We start from the raw sequence: 19,437 nt of genomic DNA on the forward strand, positions 1-19,437 counted from the left end.
AATCTGCAATTGCTGAACTCTCCCAGACAGTGACTGGAGGGAGGGCTTGCTTGGTCAAGTGAAAGAGAAATACTATAATTCTAGTACCCACTTACTTAAATATGGGGATTAGGGAGGCAAAGTGAAGCAGCATCACTGGACTTTGCTAGACAGGCAGAGCTACCATACAATACCATAGAAAACTTCTGATGTGGCCCAATACTCTGGCCTCACTGTAAGGAATCCTGCTTGTAGAGCGTAGTTTGTAAGTGGCCTCCACAAGTAGTGGTAAAAACCCATCAACAGTTACAACAGCAGAAGGGACTGTTGAGTAAAAGCATCAAGAGAAAAATGTCAGAAGAGCAGTCTTCTGGATGATATGGGCTTGGCCTGGGATATCTATGTAGCCCAGACCTGATTGGATAGTTTGTAAAAGAGTCCCTGGAGATAGTGGAGACAGAAGGATTGGAAATGGAATATTACAGTTTCTAAGCAAATACATTCCTCCACTTGGAAAATGGACCATCCTAGAGGTCCTCAGGTTATTCAAAACAGATGTACAGTAGAAGGTTGGTTTTAGCAAGATACTGTCCTTCAGTTTGGTTTTGTGTGGTTCCCTGAGGTACACAAATGTATTCTACTTATTAGAAAACACTTAAAAAGATAGGAATTTTAAGGTTATGTGTATGGCTTCCTATTCCTATTGCTTCCTGGGACACCATCCTCTCCAGAGGAATATCTTCCTGGAGAGTATAGTCACTGGGAAGAAATACTCAAGAACCACTGGACTTTATGCTTTATGAGGGCAGGGACTGTGTCTGCTTTGTGCACCAATTGATTTTAGTTCACGAACAGTGGCTCATGTAGGCCTTCTTCAGTAAATTGTTGAAGGAATGAAAGCATGAACCTAATTGAAAATGGATGAGGTAAACTACTTCCCACATTTTGACAGATCTAGTGTTGAGTGGGAAATTCACAGGGCATATACCTTAAAATGATGGATACAATATTTTTAAAACTATTTTTTAAATACATGGCTGAACCTGGTAGAAAAGGTGAAGTAATTGTAAGAGGCCAGAACCTCTGAAAAGAAGATCGTGCATCACCCAGAGATCTATATATCGAACTGGATTCCCTGACAAGGTGGGACTTTGGGTTGTTTCCCTTGGGGAGGGTCAGTGTATGTATGTTCTTTGTGTGGTAAAACAGATACTTGCTGACGAGAAGAACAGATTATGGCAAAGGCAAGGCTACGTGGTCACCAAACTATATTTTCTTTTCCTCTGAGGCATAAAACTATCCACATCTTTGAGCCTCCTTTGGAGCTAAATGTGGCCATGTGAGTGGGTTCTGGCCAATGGAATATGGGTGGAGTTGATGTAAACTGTCTCCAGACATGGTCCCTATTAAAAAATCCCCTACATCATCCTTCACTCTCTCTCTCTTCCTTTGTTTGCCAGGTGTGGAGGACCCAGAGAACTCCAAGGTCCTAGGGGATGATAGAGCTTCTAAAATGTAAGAAGCCTGGGTCCCTGAATGACTGTGAGGAGCAAAGTCTTCCCTCACCCCCACTTATAACCCATACTGGACTATGAGCAAGAAATAAGTAAGAAATAAGCCTTTGTAGTGTTGAGCCATTAAGATTTAAAGGGTTTTTTTTTTCCCCATAGCTATTGGCCTATCCTGAAACTACAGCAATGCTAAACCAAACCATCCAAAAAATGAGAAAAGAGGAAACATATTTCAAGTCATTCTGTCATATCAAAACACAATAAGAACAGTACAATAAAGAAAATCTTGAGGTCAATCTCAACAACAGGCAGAATAGTTCAAGTCCTAACTGTAGACACTAACTGTATACATCTTAAAAAAAAAATTAGTGCTTGGCTTATAACTGTTTAACTCATTGGCTCCTAAGTAAATAGTGGCTTAGTGAAATTTTTACATCTAAAAAGCAATGCACTCTTCATCTGAGAGTCTCATGTATCTCTTGTGAGAGAATAATGTGTCTCTTGTATCTAGTATGTAACATTTTTTTTAAGATTTTTTAAAAATTTTATTTATTTATTTGAGAGAGAGGGAGAGAGAGCAAGAGAACGAGCAGGGGGAGCGGCAGGCAGAGGGAGAAGCAGACTCCCTGCTGAGCAGGGAGCCCGATGCGGGGCTTGATCCCAGGACCCTGGGATCATGACCTGAGCCGAAGGCAAATGCTTAACCAAATGAGGTACCCAGGCACCCCCAGTATCTAATATTCTAAAGTGTCTGTTCTCAGGGTGCCTGGGTAGCCCAGTCAGTTGAGCATCTGACTGCTGGTTTTGGCTCAGGTTGTAATCTCGGGGTTATAGGATAGAGCCCGGAGATGGGCTCTGTGCTCAGCAGGGAGTCTGCTTGGGATTCTCTCTTTCCCCTCCCTTTGCCCCTCCCTGTGCTTGTGCTCTCTCCCTCTCTCTCTCTCTAAGATAAATGGATAAATCTTCTTTTAAAAACAAAAAAAATAAAATATCTATTCTCTAAAAAAAATCGAGATCAACTAAAAGAATGGGACTAAGGACAATCTTTAAAAAGTGGATGGAGGTGATACTGAGATAAGTCGGTCCGACTGCATTTGAGCTCAGTGCTGTCAGTCATAGCTGTCTCGCCAAGTTAATAACACTGAACATTCCACCAACCAGAGGAGGAACCCAGTGGCCAGAATTCCAGGATACATGGGAGTTTTCAGAGAAGAAAAGTTTAAGATGTGAGAATAGTCTGATTGTGGTATCTATCAACTGAATTAACCACCAGCCCTGATTAATCTTATCTACCCGGTCAGACAGCTTCCCTTGCTGCCTCACTAATACCTGTTCAGATCTCCAGAAACTCTGACCTCAGAGAATAGCTTTCCCAGTTGGTTTGAGTTATAACTTTAATATAAAAAAATTCTTTTGGTCTGTCTTGAAAAAGCTAACAGACAAGGATAGACTCCGCAAAATAAGAGTAGTGTCTAAATCTCATGCCACAAAAAAATTAATAATGTTGTCCAGAAGTTATTCGGGGTTGGGGGGGTGGTGGATGAGAAAATCCACAGTATAGAACTCAAAACTTCCCCAAGGGTAAAAGTCATCTATAATATGCATGCAGATAAGAAAGAGTGAAAGAAACATAGTAATATGTAATTCTTTTTTTTAAAGATTTTATTCATTTGAGAGAGAGAGTATGCTTGTGTGATAGAAAGGGCTCCCATGGGGTGGAAGGGCAGAGGGAGAGAGAAAAGCAGACTCCCTGCTGAGTGGGGAGCCCAATTTGGGGCTCAATTCCAGAACCCTGGGATCAAGTCCTGCATCGGACTCCCCACTCAGGAGGGAGTCTGCTTCTCCTTCTGCCCCTCCCCCGTTCCTGTTTGTGCTCTCATGCTCTCTCTCTCTCAAAAATAAATAAATAAAATCCTTTAAAAAAAATAGCTGAATTGTTAGGTTATAATGTATTTAACTTGTTCCTTTACCAATGGACATGTATGTAGTTGAAATTTTTTGCTTCTATAAGTAATGCTTATAATAAAATTAATTTTCTTCTACATATGTCTATAAGTACATGTACAAGTATATAGAATTAATTTCTAGAAATGGAGCGATTGGATGAAAGAGTATTTGCATTTAAAATTTTTATATATGTTGCCATATGATAGTATTTTTCATGGCAAATTACTTCATGTGTCACTGGCCAGACTATGGATTGACTGGGTAAAAAATTGATGACCGTATTAGTCAGGGTTCTGGAGAGAAACAGAACCAATACAATATATAGAAATATATAGGGTGCCTGGGTGGCTCAGTTGGTTAAGCGACTGCCTTCAGCTCAGGTCATGATCCTGGAGTCCTGGGATCGAGTCCCACATCGGGCTCCCGGCTCAGCGGGGAGCCTGCTTCTCCCTCTGACCCTCTCCCCTCTCATGCTGTTTCTCTCTCACTCACTCTCTAATAAATAAATAAATAAATAAATAAATAAATAAATAAATAAATAAATAAAATCTTAGGGAAAAAAAGAAATGTATATAAGAGGAGATTTAGTATAGGAATTGGCTCATATGGTTATGGAGGACAAGAAGCCTCACCATTTGCTACCTGCACATTGGATAACCAGGAAAGCTGGTGGTATAATTCAGTCCAGGTCTGAAGGCTGGAGGTCTGAGAAGGGGAATGGGGGGCTGTTAGTGTAAGTCCCAGAATCCAAAGGCCCCCCAGACTAGGAGCTCTCATATCTACAAGCAGAAGAAAATGAATGTCCCAGCTGAAGAAGAGAGAAATAAAATTCACCCTTACATCAGCTTTTTGTTCTATTTGGGCCCTCTGTGGATTGGATGATGCCTGCCCACAGTGGTGAAGGCAGATCTTCTTTCCTCATCTATAGATTCAAATGCTAGTCTCTTCCTAAAGCATCCTCACAGACACATTCAAGAATAATCTGGTCTATCCTTAGCCCAGTCAGATTGATATATGTAAAATTAACCATCATAATGACTGTGCTTGGGATGGCTGGAGATGCAATGTGGGGGTGTGTGTATGGGGTGGGGGGGTGAGTTTGAGTGGTCGACAATATCAACATCCCTATTCAAGGAATGTCCTGGTTCCCATCTTCTCTGCAGGTACTCTGGATACCACAGGTACTGTGTTTGAATCATTCAATGATATTTTAGGTGCAGGGGAAGTTAGGTCCAGTCTTGAATAGCCTAGAACATATGTAGAGAAAACCAGAAAACAGATTCTTTGAAAGAATGAGGTTATTCCAGGCATAGTTACTGTGCCAACTTAAAACTACTTCCAGGTGAAATTTTCTTAGGCAGGGTCAGAAAAAGAGCAGAGACCTGTGTGTGTAGTCAACTTTGATTTTTTTATATTTGGAAAGTTGTATTTTCTCAACTTGTTTATTTTTATGGTCTTGAATTTATCTGTGTTTTGATTTTTACAGCTATATTTTTAAAATGTCCAATCTGCCGGAAATATAGTGAAAGAAGAGAAGATAAGGAAAGATTTTGTGCAAAGCTAGGCAACAGGCCAAGGAAATGGAAAGCTGATTGTGTCCAGACATAACAGCGGCGGCAGAAGCAAAACTTAGGGAGATTCGGAACACTTCGTGATACTGCCTGGTTGGCATAGTGGTGAGTTAAATATTTTAGGCTGAAGAGAGAAAATTGGGATCTGTTCCTCTCACGTCAAAGTTTCTTAAATTTTCAGCAGAAGATACACTTTATTTTGCAACTGATGATCTTTAATTGGAGAGTATTTAGGGAAAAAAATATAGTTAACTAATTTTATACATTCAGTTAGGTGGGGATCTAAAATTTCTATAAATAATGTTTCACAGTTTTCTATGTAGAAGCCTCACATCACTTTAGTTAGATTTATTCCTAGGTATTTAATTTTTTTTTCATGCTATTATAAATGGCATCATCTTAAAGTATTTCATTTTCTATTTTTTATTGTTGAATAGAAATGCAAATGGTTTTAGTATGTTTGCTCATATCCAGTGATCTTAATAAACTCAATTTTTAATTCGTTTTTCTGTAAATTCTTTTGGATTTTCTATGTACACTGTGGTTGTTTTAAAATCTTCCCATAAATTCTCTGAGACATCTCTCTTTGGAAGAGCCTAATTTCCCTCCATTGAGTGTGGACAGTACTTGGTTACCTGCTTTTCATAAAATAAAATGTCATAGAAATGCCAGAGTGTGACATCTAAGGCAAAGTTAGAAAAGGCGTTTTGGTTTCAATCTTGTCCTCTTTTAGATCATTTGTTCTGGGAAGCAAGCTGCCAGACCATGAAGACCACCAAGCAACTCTATGGAAAGACCCATGTGGAAAGAACTGAGTGAGGCTTCCTGCCAACAGTCAGCAAGAAACTGAAGGCTTCTGCTAACAGCCATGTGCAGGAGCAATCTTGGAAGTGGAAGCAATCTTGGAAGCTCTCAAACTTGCAGGCGAGCCTTTGGATGACCTACCTGATGTCATGCACTACCTTACACCAAAATCAACCACTGAAACCACTCCTCAGTTCCTGGCCTACAAAACCCGTGAGATGATAAAACTTGTTGCTTTAAGCTGCTAAGTTTGGGGTAATTTTTTATGTAAAAATAGATTACTAAAATATACACTATTATGCTTTATTTGCCAATAATAGTTTTATTTCTCTCTTCTCAATCCTTTTATTATTTTATTCCTTGCCTTAGTATGCTAGGTAGGATCACAAGGGTATGAGTAGAAGTGATGATAGTGTGTCTCCATATCGCGTTCCTCGTTCCAAAGAGATTTCATGTATTTATCATTGTTTGATGGTTATGATAGGCTTATTTGGTAAATATCCTTCTTCAAGGTAACAATACTCCTTTCTATTCTAAATTGCTAAGAGTTTACTTTTTATTTATTTTTTTGATTTTTCTAGAGAGAGAGTGTGTGTTCACACTAGAGCGTATTAGTGGAAGAGGAGGGGCAGAGGGAGAGAGAGAGAGAGAGAACCCTAAGCTGGCTCTAAGCCCGGCCCAGAGCTGGCAAGGGGCTCGATCTCATGACCCTGAGATCATGACCTGAGCTGAAATCAAGAGCTAGACTTTTAACAGACTGAGCCACCCAGGTGCCCCTACTTTTTCTTTTTTTTAATTAAGAATAAGTATTGAATTTAATTAATATAATCATATATAATTTATTTCCTTTATCTGGTTATGAGGTGAATTATATTAATTGATTTCAGAATGTTAAACCAGATTTGCACTCCTATTATAAATTCAATTTGATTGTGGTGTGTTATCTTTGTACACACGGCTATATTAGATTTGCTAGTATTGTATTTAGGTTTTTTGCATTTTCATTCATAAGAGTAAATGGATTATAACATTTCCTTTTTAATAGTATCCTTATCAGGTTTTGATATCAAGATTATGTTGGCCTTATAGAACAAGCTAGTAAATTTACACTCATTTTCTATTTTCTGGAAGTTTCTGTAAGGTTGGAGTTATTTTTCCTTAGTGTATAAATCATTCACTAATAAAGCCATCTGGGCTTATAATTTTCTTTGTGGAAAGTTTTAATTATGGGTTTATATTTTTATTTTTATTAAAGTCTCAGTAAGTCGCATTTTTTCAAGGAATTTTTTATTTTTGAATTTTCAAATTTATAGACATTAATTGTTCATAATGTTTTTATTATCTTTTTTATGTCAAAAGGATCTGTAGTGATGTCCCTTACTTCATTCCTGACCTAGGTCCTTGTGCTTTTTCTCTTTTTTCTTGATCCATCTTCCCAGAGACTTATCAATTTTATTAGCTATTTTATTTATTTATTTTTTTAAGATTTTATTTATTTGCGAGAGAGAATGAGAGACAGAGAGCATGAGAGGGAGGAGGGCCAGAGGGAGAAGCAGACTCCCTGCCGAGCAGGGAGCCTGACGTGGGACTCGATCCCGGAACTCCGGGATCATGACCTGAGCCGAAGGCAGTCACTTAACCAACTGAGCCACCCAGGCACCCCTTTATTAGCTATTTTAAAGAAGGGGCACCTGGGTGGCTCAGTTGGTTGAGCCTCCAATTCTTTTGATTTTGGCTCAGGTCATGATCTGAGTCATGAGATGGAGCCCTGGGTCAGGCTCTGTGCTCAGCAGGGAGTCTGCTTGAGATCCTCTCTCTCTCCCTCTCCCTCTGTCACCACCCCCCAAGTAGGTGCACACTCTCTCTCTCTCAAATAAATAATAAATCTTTAAAAAAAAAAAGAAAAACCTTTGACTTTATTGACTTTTCTCCATTATACAAGTGTTTTCTACCTAATTAGTATTTGTTCTTATCTTTATTATTTCTTTCATTAGCTGTTATTCTTCTAAAATTTTGAAAAAGATACATGGATAATCGATTTTCAATACTTCTTATCTAACATATACTTTTATGACTATAAAATTCTCTCAAAACATTCCAGACATTTTGATGTTATACTTTTGGTTTTATTCAGTTAAAAATATTTTTAATTCAAAATCTAGGTGTGTTTTACAGTATTTGATATCAAGACTTACTGTAAAGCTCCAGGATATGTGATATTGCTAGAAAGATAAACAAATAGACCACTGAAACAAAATAGATTGCCTCAAAACAAACCCACACATCCTTCCTGGTCACTTGATTGATGAGAAAGGTGCCACTGCAAGGAAATGGAGAAAAGATGTCCTGTCAATGAATAATATTGAGTCCATTGGAGGACTTAAACAGGAAAAGAAATTAATCTTGACCCATACTTCCTTCCATACATAAAAATCAGTTGTAGCTGGATTATTGACCTGTGTAAGTGGTAAAACAAAAAAACTGCTATCTATGAGATCATATAAAAGAATGTCTTCATGATGACAATATCTTAGAATTAACACATGCATGTACACACACACACATACAACACTAACCATAGAAAAAGCAAATTAATCAATTGAGCTTCATTAACATTAGGAATGCTTGTTCATCAGAAGATACCATAGAGAAAGTGAAAGGCAACCTGAGGTGAAAGTGAATGTTTGGAATTCATGTATCTGACAAAGTATTCTTACCTGGAATTCATAAAGATCACTTACAAAAAAAAAAAAAACTAAATGAAAAATTGGCAAAAGACATGGAAACTTCACTAAAACACAATACTCAAATGGTCAACAAACACATGAAATTGGGCTCGACTTTACTAGTCACCAGAGGATTGCAAATTAAAATTACAGCATTACGCCACTATATACCCATCAGAATGGCTAAAATTGAAAAGAATGATACACCGAATGTTAAGGATGATGAGAGAAGAAATTGGTAAAACCACTTTAGAAAACTACTTGGCAGTATACACGAAAACTGAACATATGCACATCTTATGGCTCCATAATTCTACTCCAGGGAATATATTCTAAAGAAATGTGTACATAAACGCACCAGGACATATATGCAAATATGCAAAGCAGCATTTTTTGTAACAGTCCAAATAACAGAATATCCACAAACAATAGGATTATAGAATACCCATATAACCAGTGACAGTACAATAATAAAAACGAAGTAATTATAGCAATAAACAAACATGGATGTACCTCAACAATATAACGCTGAATGAAAAAAGCCAGACAAAAGAATATATACCGTGCAATTCTATCTATATGGAGTTCAAAACAGGCAATAAATCTATGGTGATAGCAATCAAAGATGATGGTTAATTTTGCCAGTGAAGTAGTGACTGAGGGGGTTTCTGGGGTGCTGGCAATGATCTATTTCCTGATATGGGAAGTGGTTATACAGGTGTGTTAACTTTGCTAAAATCCATTGAGTAGTAGTAAACTTATGATTTGTGCACTTTTCTGAATGAATGTTATACCTCAATAAAAAAAAAAAGTTTAATTAAAAAACAAATGCTGACAGGCACCTGGGTGGCTTAGTCAGTTAAGCATCTGCCTTCGGCTCGGGTCATGATCTGGGATCCTGGGATCTAGCCGCATCTGGCTCCCTGCTGAGGAGGGAATCTGCTTCTCCCTCTCCCTCTGCCTCTCCCCCCTAGCTCATGCTCTATCTCTCACTCACTCTCTTCTCAAGTAAATAAATAAAATCTTTAAAAAAGTGCTGAGGAAAAAAAATATAGATCTTTTGATCTCTAAGTGGTGGTGTCTCTCTGCATTTATCTTAGGCCTTCACAGCAGAAAGAAAGAACTCCTCACACTGTGAATATATTTCAAATTGTCTTAAAAGTATTAACACCAGTTTAAAAATAGCATAGATTATACCTTTAACATTTGGTTTAATAGGATTGATTTATCTTCTTAACTCCAACCTGTTAATTACTGCTAAGTAACAGCTTTTATTTTTAATTCTGAAAAAATTTTTTAAAAGGAGCATGATTGTCAAAAATATGCTTTTGTCCCTCAAAATTATAGATACTTTTAGTTTTCATATTTGAATAAATACATTTAATATTTCTCAACAGCAGTTTTGTCTTGTATTCAGGAAGATCAAATTACTGACTTTAAAATAAATATGTGGGGGCGCCTGGGTGGCTCAGTCGGTTAAGCGTCTGCCTTCGGCTCAGGTCATGATCCCAGGGTCCTGGGATCGAGCCCCGCATCGGGCTCCCTGCTCAGCGGGGAGCCTGCTTCTCCCTCTCCCTCTGCATGCCTCTCTGCGTACTTGTTCTCTCTCTCTATCTCTCTGTCAAATAAATAAATAAAATCTTTAAAAAAAAAATGTGGTGGAAATGTATTTCTATCTATATGGCCTTGATTCCCAAGGTCTGTATTTTTTATTTTTGAGCAACATATCAACATGAATTGGATATGATTATTCTTGTGAGTTATCAAGAAATTAGGATTGTGGCATAATTATGTTTGTGTACGTGTGCACATCTAAAGAAATATATCATTCATCACATATAGATTCTAAAATGAGAAGTGTTTTTTAAAAAATCATAGGATATGGGATGCATAGCTTGTGGGAGAATTTATCTAGTTAAAGGGGGCTTGCCCTAATATTATTGTCCTTGTTATCCATCAAAAAACCAAAGCCAAAGCCAAAATGAAAAAAACAAGAAAGGATAGGAAACAAATTAAGACCGAAAACAATAGGGTAAATGAACAAGTTACTTTTTTCCAGTTTGGTAGCATGATCCCTTCTTTAGATCACAGAACAATTTTAGTAAAGAGAATTGCCAGAGGAAAGGATGAGAAACAAGACCCAGGAAACAATGTAAAACAGGGAACTGAAAAACACTTCTAAATAAGTGTTTAACCAATTGTTTGGAATTCAATGGGGTTCGTTCTAAGCAGGTGGAATTTTCTGCTATGATTATATTTATATATTTAATAATATATGCCTCCTTTAAATTCTTTAAGCTACATTCTAAAAGCCAGTTTACTAGAAGAGGATTGAAGTCTTAGTTCTCAACCATTCTTACTGGCTTAGTGCTATCTTGTAAGTCCTTCTGGAAAAGAAATGCATGTTTTTGTACTCCCACCAATTCAGATGGAAAGGGTGGTGATGGTCAACAGAGTAAAGACAATCTGGGCAATAGAGTTCCATCCGAAAGTGTGGGAGGAGTGCAAGTTCACCGCATGTGCAAACGACAATGGCTACAAGTGACACTTTCTGCTGTATTATTATTCATTTAAATTTCAGGTTTTCCTTTTTGTTCTTGTTATTTTCTGCAGCTTTCTGATATTGTCTATCTTTAAAACAACAACAAAAAAAATCAAACTTTTTAAAAAGACTTCTTTATTTTAAAGAGAGCGCAGAAGGGAGGGGCAGAAGGAGAGGGAGAGAAAGTCTTAAGCAGACTCCATGCTGAGTGCGGAGTCTGACATGGGGCTTGATCTCAGGACCCTGAGATCTTGCCCTGAGCCAAAACCAAGAGTCGGAGGCTTAACCGACTGTGCCGCCCAGGTGCCCCCCCCCCCAAATTTTTTTTTTAATTTTCCTCTCACCTACAGTCATAAACCCTTTTTGGTTTGTTTTTTGTTTTTTATTTTTAAGTCAAATTCCTTTCTCTGATTCTCAGACTCCTTAGGATTTGGAGTGTAACCATTGTATCTGAGCATCTCATGAATATTTCTCCATCCTTTTCCCAGTTTGTCACCTTTCACTAACTCTTTACTATTCATGTCTCCAATCTGCAAATCTAGACTTTTTACTTCCCACCACACAGATTGTCATTCCCTTTGACATTATCTCAAGTCCAATAAATTGTCTAACTCTTGTTACCAGTGGTCTGTGAGTTGACAAGGCACTCTGCTTGACCCTTTGTACTAGAGAAAGTATCCTTTGATGTCAATAAGACTTTTCAGTATATCAAGTTTGCTGGAGAATTGGTAAACATGTAAAGGAAGAGATAGGAACATGGGAAATCAATTTGTCATTATTTCTATTTCATTTACTTTATGATCTTACAGAAAAGTCTAAAATCCTGTATTTATTATGAGACTATAACCATGTAAACTACTTTGAAGTTATGACTTCAAAAAGGTTTTCAACATCATGAGGTCTAACCGGGCAGAGAAGACTTACTTTATTATAAGTCTTATTTAATCAGCAAAGAACTTTGATAATTTACAAAGTTTCTAAACAAAATTATCTAAACATTTGGAAGCTATTAAAGAACTGAAGAAGTTATGCCACAGTTACATTTAGGAAGGTATTTTTATTATAAATTCCTTATAAAGTAAGTCTGTGAAAAATAAAACTAAGTTACCATTACCACTTTATTCAAATTTCTTATATTAATTAGCCTAGACATTTAAAAATATTATGATTGAAATATAAGTTTACTCTTTGGGAAAACAATGACTTAGAATTTACCCTGTGATATATATATATAAATTTTGACTTTAATAATAATATATCATTTATATACATTTGCACGTTAACAATATTAAAATATTACAGACTTAGAAGTCAGCAGAATTAGCTTTAAATTCCAGCTCATCGCTTACTAGTTGCATGAACTCAGGCAAGGTTTGTTTTGTTTTAAGATTTTTATTTATTTGACAGAGAGAGACACAGTGAGAGAGGGAACACAAGCAGGGGGAGTGGGAGAGAGATAAGCAGGTTCCCACAGAGCAGGGAGCCCGATGCCAGGCTCAATCCCAAGACCCCAGGATCATGACCTGAGCCAAAGGCAGACACTTAACAACTGAACCACCCAGGCACCCCCAGGCAAGGTTTATCAACTCAGAGCCATGATATTCTCCTCTATATGGCATAGAGATACCCTTTCAACACAAGATGATTAAATAATGTAATACCTGGAAATACCTAGCACAGCACCTAGCATTGAGTATATGCTCAGTAAGTTTTTCCCCCTTCTTTCCCTTCCCTTCCATTTTGCTTCCTCCTTCCTTTTACCACTGGTGTCAATATGGGACACTGGCTTTTCACTTCAGGGTCTAAGGGGATGGTGCCTAAGGGTTTTTTAAAAATTCCCTTGTTCTTTATATTTTTCCATTGTTACCAACGGCTTAAACACTGGAAATCCTCAAGAGGACTATGTGTTTATTTCAGGGACAGGAGTGTAGGGAAAAAGCTGTAAGAGTGTATTTTGTTTGACAGTAGGTCATGGATAAAGGCAGAAAACTCGTTTTCTACTGAGCCCTATTCTGAGCCTTACAATACCTCAGATTTATAATACTGGCTCATTTTTATCCTACTACTCAGGTCTGCCTGACTCTAAAGCACATGTTTTTTTTCCTCCAAAATGCCTCACTTGCTTTTATACATGTGCCTAAGGGATAAATGGTAGATTCTGGTAGGTGGTAGATTCTGGTCTAGTGGTAGGAGGAAAACTCATGTGGAGTTTTAAACCGCTGACTTAGCAAATGGATGCAGAAGGCCAGGACAGATCTGAGCAGGGGGCTATTTAAAAACAAAAACCGAAAGGGGAAAACCCAAGGCATAAAAATAAATCAAGAGTAGTGTTGCCTGAGCAACTGTTCACTGATTCCCTGAACTGTGGAAAGGTTGATGAAAATAATAGCCGAGAATCAGAGCAAGGCCTGAGGCCAGGATGTACCAAATTCAAGGCAAACGCAATCAGCTTAGGCTGAGCTGTAAGTGGAGGATGCACTGAAAGGAAGTTGAAAATATATCAAAGAACAGGGGTGCCTGGGTGGCTCAGTCGATAAGCGTCTGCCTTCGCCTCGGATCGTGATCCCAGGGTCCAGCCCCGCATCGGGCTCCCTGCTTAGCGGGAAGCCTGCTTCACTTCTCCCTCTCCCACTCCCCTAGCTTGTGTTCCCTTTCTTGCTGTCTCTCTCTCTCTCTGTCAAATAAATAAATAAAATCTCTAAAAAAAATATGTATATATATCAAATAACAGGGATGCATGATGTCAGGTAACTCATGATTTAAATCCCCAGAATACCGTGGAACCTTCCCGAACTGGGGAGAACTCCTTCAAGACCATCAATCAAGCTGGACAAATGGGGCTAAAAGGCAACATTCTCCTACTTACAGTCCACTCCCGGCCAAGTCTCTGTTCTGCAAGGAGTGTTCCTGTTCCTGTGAGTCATGCCTATCAGCCGGGCACACTTTATTATATATTTGTTGTATGAATGATGATAGAAAACAGAAGGTATTGATTTCATAGCTCACTATATAGCTGTCTTTCTCTTGGGTATATCTTTGCCATGACTCCTGATACTTAAAAAATAAATTTTTTAAGGGTAAGTAGCCAAGTTAAACTATCGTTCTTATGTTTATCTAGAAAGTGTGTCACTAATTAGTGATGAGTAAAATTAGGGATTCTGATCAGATAGATCTGGTTCAAGCCTTAGTTCTACCCTTTACAAACTGAGTGACTGTAAGCAAATGACCTAACCTCTCTAAATTTCAGTTTTTTTCACCTGTAAATACAGGCATTTTTGATAGTAGCTATTTCAGTTGGAGGTTGACAAATTGAGATGTCAATATCATGCCAGAACACTTCAGACCAAATCATCTAAACTTTTTACTTTTTACTTACCGCTACCAGACCCACAGGCATTGGCTTGTTGACTGTACCTTCACAATATGTCCAGATATATTTGCTTTCAAGCATCTCCACTGCTCTTGTCTTGGTCTAAACTACCATCATCTATCACTTGGGTTATTACAATAACCTCCTAGCTGCTTTCAATGTTTCCACTCTTGCTGATGCCCCCTTCACACTTTTCTCAATGTTGTATCCAGTACCACCTTTTAAAAAAATATTTTATTTATTTGAGAGAGAGAGAGTGTGTGCATGAGCAGGGCTGTGGGGGGTGGGGGAGCAGAGGGAGAAGCAGAGAAGCAGACTCCCTGCTAAGCAGGGAGCCGAATGCAGGGCTGATCCCAAACCCCTGAGAGCATGACCTGAGCAGAAGACAGCCTCTTAACTGACTGAGCTCCCCAGATGCCCCTTGTACCATCTTTTGAAATAAAAGTCAGGGCACCTGGATGGCTCAGTTGGTTACGCATCTGACTTCGATTCAGATCATTATCTCAGGGTCCCGGGATTGAGTCCCACATCAGGCTCCATGCTAAGCAGGGAGTCTGCTTCTCCCTCTCCCTCTCCCTCTTGCTCTCCCCCTGCCCCTGCCACTGCGGCTCTCTCTCTGTCAAATAAATAAATAAAATATATTTAAAAAAGAAAGAAAGAAAGAAAGAAAGAAAGAAAACTCAGATCAGCTCAATCATCTGCTCAGCACACCTCCGTCCCTAGAGTTTCCCATGTTACTTAGAGAAGGACCAGTCCTTGCAATGTTTTCCAAAGACTCACAGGATTTGGTCCAACTTGCTTTTCCCTGTCTTCATCCTCTGATGCTCTCCCATTTTTTTATTCCACTCCAGCTCTTCCCGGAACACACATTCATAACTACCTCATGTAGATAATTTGCATTTGCTGAGCTCTCTGAACGGAATGTTTTTCCATCCAGTGTATGCAAGCTTAGCTCTTTCTCCTTTCTCAGATCTTTATTCAGAGGTTACCTCCTCAGAGAGGACCTCTTTCACTACTTTACCTAATATTGCACCACTCTCTCTCTCTCTCTCTTCCCCTCCTTCTCTGACATCCTTTCCTCCCATCCACCCTCCCTCCTTCCTTCCCTTCTTCCTTCCCTTCCTTTCTCTTCCTCCCTCCCTCCCTCCTCTGCTTTCCTTCTTTTTCTTGGTTCTTATCACCATCTAACATCCTAAATGTTTTACTAATTTATCTTTATTTTTAACTATCCCCCTAGAATATGAGTTCCAAAGAAGCTGTGATTCTTAACTGTTTTATACCTTAGCCTGTTGTATACCTTTGCCAAACAGTGCTTGGCAAATAGCAGTTGCTCAATAAATAAATATAAAGTACATGTTGAACCAATAAATGAATGATTAGGAAGCCAAGATATGGCTCAACCATTTATCTATCTATACTTATACCTATTGGACACGTCTCCCTGGATGACACTGATTTTAAGTGAAAACTCATTCTGATGTTCAACTCTAGCTAATGAGAAAACACCTCCCCAAAACATAGCCCCCACTATTGGGGTGAAGATTCTCCAAGGTCTAAAGAAAGCAGGGAAGGAAAGGGAAGCTTCTAGAAGTTTTTAGTCAAGTCAGAATTTAGGTAGAAAATGCTGGTTGCCAACCCTCCCCTTATACACACACACAAACTGAGCCACTATTGGTAGGCAAGGGCCATAAATTGGGGAAGATGTGGCCTCTCGTTTGGACCAACCAAACATTTTGGGATCAGGAAATTCTGTCTGAGCAAAGAGAGAATGTCACTCACAAAAGCCTCTTGACTCTGGGGCAAACTACTTGGATGTGGAAGAGAAATGTGGAAGGAAATTTCATCACAGGAAGGCAGCAGGACTCCAAAACATTCTGTAAAAGTCTTTATAAACTTGAATGTTTTAGACTATTTCTGTACCTTCTCTTTATTCATTCATTCAACTCTAAAATTTTTACATAGCATAAAATCTCATCTGCAGGGAGAGATTGGTGAACAGCTTGGAGAAGCACTTCCCAATGTCCCAACCATTTACATACACTCCACAGCCTTTTGCTGCTCATCTGTAACTAAACAGTTGCTTGCAAGAAAATGCTGAAATCATGAGTTACTTTTTTCTCACTACATTCATTATAACTTTTCAGAATATGTTACCATGGAAGATTTCATGTGAGAGATGGAGGCAGAGAAGTAAGGGAGAGAGATGGAGGCGTGAGAAAGATTAATCAGGTTAATAGCAAGCAAAGAAAGAGGCATTATCCAAATTTGAAAGGAATAAAACTTTGCATAAGTTGACAGGGAGGAAAAAGGGAGCTGGTGACAGTCCATCTACAAGAAGGTCTTTTGCTCTAGAATTATCTTACCACAGTCACTTTTTAGATTGCCTCTAAAAGAACTAATTATGTGGTTTTCTTAGGTCTGAACAAATCCTTTTTTATCCTGCTCTTTATGGCAGACTATAGCATGAGTCAGAAATTCCAAAAGCATGATGATCTCCATCCTTTGTAGCACCTGCTCCAACTTTATGTTAATCATTTGTGGATAATCTTGAAAGCTGAGAGCTACACACTTCCTACTGTTGTATCTAAAAATCGATGGTTATGATACCAGATTCAGTTGATGAGATCATCATGCTTTGTATTTTCAGACTTTAATTTTGACTTCAAAGTTTTCAGAAAAATAAATTCCAGAGAAAGCATTATTTTTCCCTTAAAAGACTTGAACATACTTACTGATACATTAAAAAAAAAAAAAAAAACTGAAAAAACTGAAAAAACGTCCTGCAAAGACAATCATTTTATAGTGACTTCATGCTGCTGATATATTCTAAAGGCCTTTGTTAAATGGGATTTCCTTTCGTTGTGGCCAATTTATCTTTTTACTGTTAGCGGTGTGGTAAGGCTGACAACTCCAGAGCAGCTTAAATCTTTATTCAGAAGTATCACACCTAGAAAGAGGAGGTTTTCTGTTGTTTTATTGTGGTGAAGTATATAGAACATAAAATTTACCATTTTAGCCATTTTAAGTGTACAGTCCAGTGGCCTTAAGTATATTCACAACATTATATAACCATCACCGCTTCTCATATCTAGAACTTTCTATCATCCCTGACAAACTCTGTGCCTGCTAACTACCAACTAACGATTCCCCTTGACCATCAGTTCCTGGTAACTTCTAATCTATTTTCGGTCTCTATGAATTTGCCTATTCTAGATATCTCCTATCAGTGGAATCACCCAATATTTGTTTTTTTGTGTCTGGCTTATTTCACTTAGCATAATGTTTTCAAGTTTCATTCATGTCATAGCATGTATCAGAATTTCATTGTTTTTTAAGGCTAAATAAATATTCTGTTGTATGCATATACTACAATTTGTTTATCCATTCATCTGCTGATGGGCATCTGGGTTGTTTCAACCTTTTGGCAATTGTAAAAAATGCTCCTATGCACATTGGTATACAATGTTTTGTTTTTAAATATAATGATGTTTATTTTCTCCTAAATGATTCAAAGAACTTTTTCTAAAATTATTGTCTGGCCTCTTGGCAAATATATCCCCACCTCAAACCTTTAGTTAAGATTATTTTTTTAAAGATTTTTAAATTTATTTATGAGAGAGAGAGAAAGTGACCACAAGCAAGGTGGGGGGAGCAGAGGGAGAGGGAGAAACAGACTCCCTGCTGAGCAGGAAGCCTGATGTGGGACTCAGTCCCAGGAGCCCAAGATCATGACTGGAGCCGAAGGCAGGTGTTTAAGCAACTGAGCCACCCAGGTGTCCCTAGTGAAGATTATTTCGTAAGTCATTTTAAAAAGTCTCGGTTTATCAAAAGACCAAATTCCCAGTGGATCATGGGCAATTCTGCACAGGTCCATGTGGGGCAGTAGCCCACACCTTGGAGGCTGCATATTAGAACCCAAAATACTGAACTTTCAATTCCAACACCGGAATAACCAAATTAGATTCTGGGAGTGGACTAGGATATTTGTCACACTCCTCTCCCGGGAGTGGGGGGCAGGGGGACTGAAAATTCCAACCCTCTAATCACATGATTGATTCTCCCGACAACCAGCACCCCCTCCTCCCCATCTTAGGGGATTTCTAAAAGTCACCTCATAAACTCAGTTGTAGTTGAAAAGGCTTGGTATGAATAACAAGACATCCATTTCACCTGTATGGCTCAGAAGTGACTTCAAGAACTGAGGATAAGAGACCAAATACCATAATAAAACATCCTCCCATTTCTCTTACCAGAAAATTCCAAGGGCTTTGGGAGCTCTGTACCAGAAACAGGGACAAATGTACAAACACGTATACATACAAATGTATATACATACAAAAATACATATAGACATTTAAAATCCAAAATGTGTTTATTGGGGTAGCTTCCCACTTGTCTTGATTCGGAATGCTTTCAGTGCTGCTTCCATCTGAAGGAGCATCCTTCTGCAAGCCTTGCTTTTCCTACGGCAGGTTGGCAGAGGACAGCAGAGCAGCCAACACAGAACTACTGTGTGTGCCTGGCTGAAGATGGTGGGGATTTTATCCTGTCCTGGGTATTTCACGTCCATGAACTAGGACCTGGGGCTCTGCACCAGGCACTTCTTGTGTTTCCTCTTTTCCTCATCTAGAGAGGGATGAAGGAGATCCTTTGTGAAAGGCATGTTCTTGTGAGGAAGTCATCGCTGTTGGAAAATAGATTTCTTATTATAAATCACAATATACACCTCCCCAATGTAGGAGGCCATCATACAGTCTCATTAAGGGCCTAAATAGAATTTAAAAGGTAAAGAAGGGGAGAATTTGCTCCCCCACACCCTGGCTGCTCGAGCTGGGACATTGGTCTTCTGCTCCACGACCGAGACTTCCACCATTGGCACTTCTGGTTTCTAGGGCTTCAGACTTGGACTTGGAACTACATCACTGGCTCTCCTGGGTTTCCAGCCTGCTGACTGAAGGTCATGGGACTTCTCAGCCTCTATAATCAC

The 19,437-nt window shown here is 38.7% G+C and overlaps 1 protein-coding gene across 1 annotated transcript in view; it reads left to right on the forward strand.

Annotated features, from left to right (window-relative positions):
• Window positions 1-4,923: 4,923 nt before the first annotated feature.
• The window catches only part of AKAP7 (A-kinase anchoring protein 7), a 177,101-nt gene continuing 162,587 nt past the window's right edge, over window positions 4,924-19,437 (forward strand). The window contains exons 1-3 of the mRNA XM_034990648.1: window positions 4,924-5,113; window positions 5,742-6,025; window positions 13,852-13,995. The gene's annotated coding sequence lies outside the window, so the exon portion shown is untranslated. The remainder of the gene's footprint in view (window positions 5,114-5,741; window positions 6,026-13,851; window positions 13,996-19,437) is intronic.

This window comes from Mirounga leonina, unplaced genomic scaffold, assembly GCF_011800145.1.
Source record: "Mirounga leonina isolate KUSES-001 unplaced genomic scaffold, KU_Mleo_1.0 Mir_53, whole genome shotgun sequence".
Taxonomy (NCBI): domain Eukaryota; kingdom Metazoa; phylum Chordata; class Mammalia; order Carnivora; family Phocidae; genus Mirounga; species Mirounga leonina.